This window comes from Ixodes scapularis, unplaced genomic scaffold (genome assembly GCF_016920785.2).
Source record: "Ixodes scapularis isolate PalLabHiFi unplaced genomic scaffold, ASM1692078v2 PGA_scaffold8__174_contigs__length_109621045, whole genome shotgun sequence".
Lineage (NCBI taxonomy): Eukaryota > Metazoa > Arthropoda > Arachnida > Ixodida > Ixodidae > Ixodes > Ixodes scapularis.
Window position 1 is genome coordinate 80317594 of NW_024609883.1, and position 5850 is coordinate 80323443.

Below are 5850 nucleotides of genomic sequence, written 5' to 3' on the forward strand. Positions count from 1 at the left end.
AAATAGAACGCAACAATAGTGAACACGCGTTTGCAAGTTTGGCCTCTGAGCGCAGTCCTGCTACTGGTGTGTGTAGATCCTCTACTTGTCGAGTCTGGATAGATGGTTAGATGGTACGGCTGTTACGTGGTATTGGTTGTATACCCCTTGTATCCGGAGGTAGCTTGCGCCACCTATAGCCTAAAAAAATGCATCCCACTCCTTCAAATTTTGTTCTAAATTGAATTTCTAGTTGAATCGTCTACCCAACGAATCTTTGGTGTTAATACACTTCTCCAGAACTTTTTCACCGATTTTCTAACCTTATTTTTTGTGATTGCTAAGGCGTCAAAACGCCTTCCTAGGGCGTGCCCATGGCTGCCAAAATGTTGACCCACCAAAGAGGTTTTTTCGGTGGTGGCTAGACTAGCTTTTGAAGAAGCGTGGCTACTTGCAAACGTGTATACGCTGCCGTAAAATTCTTCATTCGCGATGCTGAAAACAATACGCTCAAAACATCCCCAATGATAGTGTTTAGGAAACATTTTATTTCAGAAGCCAATAGTCGAGCAGTGAGCAATAGTTTGTGGTAATCGAGGGAGCTGTAGTCAGGGTGATCAGAGCTGGGGTTCTTGTAGCTTTGGAGGTGAAGGACGGAAAGAATCAGAGTACAGATGGTTGTGGTGTGGCTCCCGCAGTGCTGTGCTCTCGGGACGGGGTGATAATTCAGAACGCTGTTGAAAGAAGAATAAGGAATGTTAGTATGCGTGCCAAACTCATAACCTTCATTTATTTATATTTCTATGTAAACATCTGCTGCACGAACCACTTTAAAAAAAGATTATTACTACTACTCTGGTACATCCAGAATCCAGGAAATTAGATTTTCTTATTACCAGAAAGTTGGGACGCAAACGAGCTGGTGCTGGTTGTTATAATAATAATAATACTATTATTATTATTATTGGTGGTTGTTATAATAATAATAATATTATTATTTCTGGTTGTTATAATAATAATAATAATAATAATAATAATAATAATAATAATAATAATAATAATAATAATTCTGTGTCGTTCCGTTCCTCGTTCTCTTGAGTCTCGGAGTTTTAGTCTATCATGTTAACTTCCTGATCACATTCTTATAGTTTAAGTCGTTCCCGTCGTTCACAAAAGCAATTTACTTGAAGGTCAGACGAAAGTTTGTATATTTAATTCGGTGTCATTGCAACGTACTTCATATCTAAAATACGAAACTCAACAGTGCAACAGGATATATTCCCCAAAATCGCTTAATCCCTACTAGCAAATGAGTAACAAGACATAATCGCTGTAAACTTCTTGAAGAGTTCACACCCCCTCAGTATTTTCTTTCTTCCTCCGATTCAGTAATGAATGAAAGAAATCATTTGCCGCAAAACATCGTACGTTCAACTACCCCACAATCATTTTGGGTCGACTCAGGAGCGTACCTGCGACATCGAACAACATGTTACTTTCATGGGGTGCGTGCATAAAATCCTTCATGATTTTGTATATTGCTTATTTTATATAACTCTACAAAAATCTCGAATGGGGCTTAGTAGTATCGTAAACAAATGAATAAATAAGCCCTGGTCGATCGAGCCGAGGTATAGTGAAAAACAGTATTTTAGCACTTAACACCTGCTTATGTGCATTGCTTTACTATGTCCATGACCTTTTTTTTTTTGTATTGGATTTTTTTTTTTAATTTTGAAAGGTTAAAAAAATTATCCTTTAATCTTCCAGTTAGAAAATGAAGGTTATTACTCTCACTGACAGCTTAAGAAACCGGGCGTAGCTTTCTTCCACGCGCTCCTAGCTTCATGATTTCTTCCTCCGTATATGTATCGGCTAATTCCGCGATTTCATTGACTGTGAACCAATGATAAGATATTCGAGACATACCACGGTCTGAGTATCTTAAATTGTCAATGTCTATGCTGCTAACCATTAGAGATCCAAACGAGTTATTAGCAATCGAGATTCTCCTTTACTAGATGCCACTCAATCCAAGACAGCCGCTTTGTATCAAATACCTCGGGTTGCATATGTGTTTCTTTTTTTAATTTATATCTAATTGAAATCTTATAAAGCCAAAAGGATTACTAAATGTTTTTTCCTAGGATAAATATCTCGTTTCCACGTTTGACGTCTGAGGACACTTACCCATCCCAAGGGCAGCGGGAGTTCCACGCCCTCTAGCGCCCGTAGTAGTAGTACGGGTAATAGGAGTGGTAGTATCCCAACGGCGACGCGTAGTGGCCGTAGTAATGCAGGGCGTCGCCGACGTAGTACTGCGGCGCCGCCACAGTGTAAGCCACGGCGAACATGGCGAGAACGGCCAGAAGTACCTGGACATTGGGCCAATAGGTCTCTTCAATGCTGAACGCACCAAGACAGCTTTACCGCAGGCCGTAACGAGTTATTACTTCAAATATACTACGCCACAAGCTCCAGGCCGCCTCAGTGGCTCCGAGGAAAAGCGCCAGCCCACGAATCCTCAGGTGGTGGGTTCGAATCCTAACGGAGGTATTCGCATTCTGACCGAGGCCTATTGTGAACGAGATTTTGGTTGCGTGTCAAAATATTCCACACAGTCATTTTCCAAGGTGGTCGAAAGTAATCCTCGGTCGTTCGCTGGTGTCTGCTTGCCAGATTGCCCTTTGTTGGTTTTGCACCTAAAAATCCATCCCCCCACTCAATTTGAATTTGACCATAAGCTTTTGAAAGCGATTTCTGAAATCAGTTGCAGGCATTCTTTACTTCATTAGGTTGCATAAGTTTAATGTAGCGTACATATTCTGCCTGCTCAAGGCGAAATATATGGTATACTCTAGTGACGTTTTGTTTTTGCTTTTAAAATATAATTGTTGCCTAAAATGAGATGATAGGCTTAGAGAATATTCTACCAAGTGACTGTTCTGGCTAAGTTTAATTTTGCGTTTAATCTAATATGCAACGAATGCAGTTTTTGTAATAAACTTAAAGCATGTTTTGCAACGCCCGCTTTAGAAGATATATCGTTGATTTTGGCGCCAAGAACATTAAGGTTATTGTACAGTAATAACTCTGCGTATAGGTGCTCAACTACAAATATAATATTTCCGAGATAGCAGAAGGCAAATAATAGGCATTATACATTTGAAGAAAAAAATGCGAAAGCGTATTGTGAGATCAAAGTAAACTTACCAGGACCTTCATGTTGCTTCTGCGGAGCACACGGTTCTCAAACCTTGACTAGTGTTGGAAGGGAATGTGTCTTCCGTTCTCCGCTACGCGCCTTTTATAGGAATCCGTCAAGGCAGCGAGCAGCTTGATGGAAACTTGGAATGTTGCGTAACAAGAGCGTACGTGCAACCGATTCACAAGTTCCAGGGTTGCCTTCGATCGAAGGAAGTAAAATAAAAACATCGATACAAGCGAGGAGCGTGCATAGAGGTCGAGGTTAGCATGTTCAACCATGTGAGACACATGCTTCGCGGTACGTGGCGCCACTGACAAAAATACTTAAGAACCCGGAAAAGGCTAATTCGAGATGAAGAAAGTACACATGGCGACGAAGGTGTCGCGAGATTAATTTGCATGTCTCATGCGGAGGATTCCCCCGAAAAAAATCGTGTATGCATGCATCGCGCAGCCCCCGTTACCAACTCTGTCAAGGGCTTTCCTGCCCTTTACTCTTTCAAAGCGGGTCGAATGGTTAGAAAGGCAAAACGGCTTTCCTTGGTTTAGGAAAGTGCGGTTTAACAAGGCTAATGTGGTTGTTCATCTAAGGTACCCGCGTTAAAATGGGTACAAGGGCGCATAACGTGTGGTCGCGGGCATGGCGACTAGAAGATAATGGAATAGAGTGGAGTGTGGGCGGCAATACACGACAAGCAATTATGTTAATAAACATGTAGAAAAAAAGTTAGTGCATTTACGCAAGAATCGCATGACCAATGAACCTAAATACATATGCATTTGCATCAAAATATCTTTATAAGTTTCAAAAATAAAAGTGGTAAATCGGCGTAGTTACCACGGTTGTCGCTATAGTTGTGTGTATTAAACATTTTTATCTTCCCCAAGACAGGGATAGTTCTAAAAAAACTCAGTTTAATGTCATTTTTGCAATGCCACAATGAACGAGTAAAGGAATTGTCCTTAGCGTCAAAATATATATACCCGTAGCAAGAAAGAGATTATGTTTTCGAGCTAAGGGCAACACGCTGCTAAACTTATGTCTTGAAAACCTTCTTTTTTTTTTTCTCCTAAAACAGTACACGCTTGAAACAGTGCCAATTTAAGTGGGTAGTGTTGTGTTAAACAATATGTATTGAGTTCTTAACGTTTCTAGAATATCTTTTTAATTATATCTAACATCAGCTGTCTGTTAACCTCTCCCCATCTTTTACAGCGTTGGAGGTACTAGAATGAAGAAATAAATAAGTAGTAAAGAATATTATCACAGACGCACCCTGTGTTTCAGTTTTCGATTACGATACGTATTATGTGCACACCACTAGCTAGAAGCAGCGTATTTCGTTTTTATTGCTAGCATGCCAAAGCCAAAACTTAAAAACAAAGTTTTGTCTCTCCTGGTTCTAGCTTTTTGATAAAAAAAACAAAAAAAAAACAGAACGTAGAACAATTTGTATTTACAAATTGCGGGAAATTTACAACACGCGTCGTTGTAGCTCCTTTGGTAGTCAAGGGGTGCACTCTGAAAAATCTGGAGCGGGTACTTTCCCGTAAAGCACTTGCTTTGTCGTCTTTCATGACAGCGAATGCACTAATCACTGCAGTCGGAGGGTTTGTTTGCCACACAGCGTTAGTTCCCGAGGTGGCCGCAAGAAGGGCGCCACCCCTCGATCCCCTTTCCTCGAGAGTCACTGAATACCCAAGAAACGCAGGGTGTGGCTTATTTTGTTCACGCTTCTTGCTTTGTGACTAAGTTCTTCGGCGTTCTTATCGGCTAATGCTGCAATCTGATTGAACGCGGAGCGATAATGACATGCTCGGGGCTCACTACACCCCCCCCCCCCCCCCCGGTTCCTAAACCGACAGGAACTGTATATGTTGCATGTCCAATGTTCAAGGGTGCCTTCATGTGCGCCCTAGAATGCTTTAGCGCACGTGAAGGCTCCCTACAACGTTCTAATGCGTCGTAGTGGAACGCAGTGAGATGTGAAGCAGTCGGTCTTACTCGTAGACACGGGTCTGAGCCAGTTTTAAGCTGCGCTAAAAGAAACTACCAGCTTTCAGTTCGCCTCTAACATCCTTAGGTGCAACGTCGTGTGGAGAAAATACAGGGTGTTTCGGCGAATACTGAATTTAAAAAAAAAAATCTCTATGAATAGGGAGAAGAGGAAAAAAACTATTTTCGGGAAACAACTGCCGGCCACGGCAGATGTCGGGGATTGCAGAAAAACCATTAATGGCGAAATAATTACTTACAGTTTGCTAATGCTCTTTTTTATTTAGTTAAAATAAACACATAGTTTCAATAGGGTGCCTTCAGGTTTCAATAAGAAACTTGCTGAGTGTCATCGAAAACGCGGAAGATTTTCTAATCATTCGCGTTCTCGTATTTAAGTTAAACGAAGTTGCACTTGGATCCACCCATATTTAATGCTTTTATTGTATTTACCATTTGACTAACGAAGTCATCTTCCACACCACCGCGTGGTTCTCATGCTGTCAATTCCACTAAACATAAAATCACAACCATGGTAGGATTGTATAAAGTTGAATGTACATGTTGTGCTTACGAATCTACTGTAGTATACTTACAAGTTTATTATTAGACTTGAAAACATCCATCGAAGGAAGAAGAGGGTAGGGCTGTGACAATGACCTTGTAGA

At 41.0% G+C, this 5850-nt stretch overlaps 1 long non-coding RNA gene across 1 annotated transcript; it reads right to left on the reverse strand.

The window, feature by feature from the left end:
• Positions 1-507: 507 nt before the first annotated feature.
• On the reverse strand, positions 508-3294 carry LOC8051463. The gene is made up of 3 exons (XR_003920331.3): positions 3193-3294; positions 2170-2354; positions 508-713 (listed from the first exon to the last, which is right to left on the reverse strand). It is a non-coding gene; the product is annotated as an uncharacterized LOC8051463 (long non-coding RNA).
• Positions 3295-5850: the final 2556 nt, after the last annotated feature.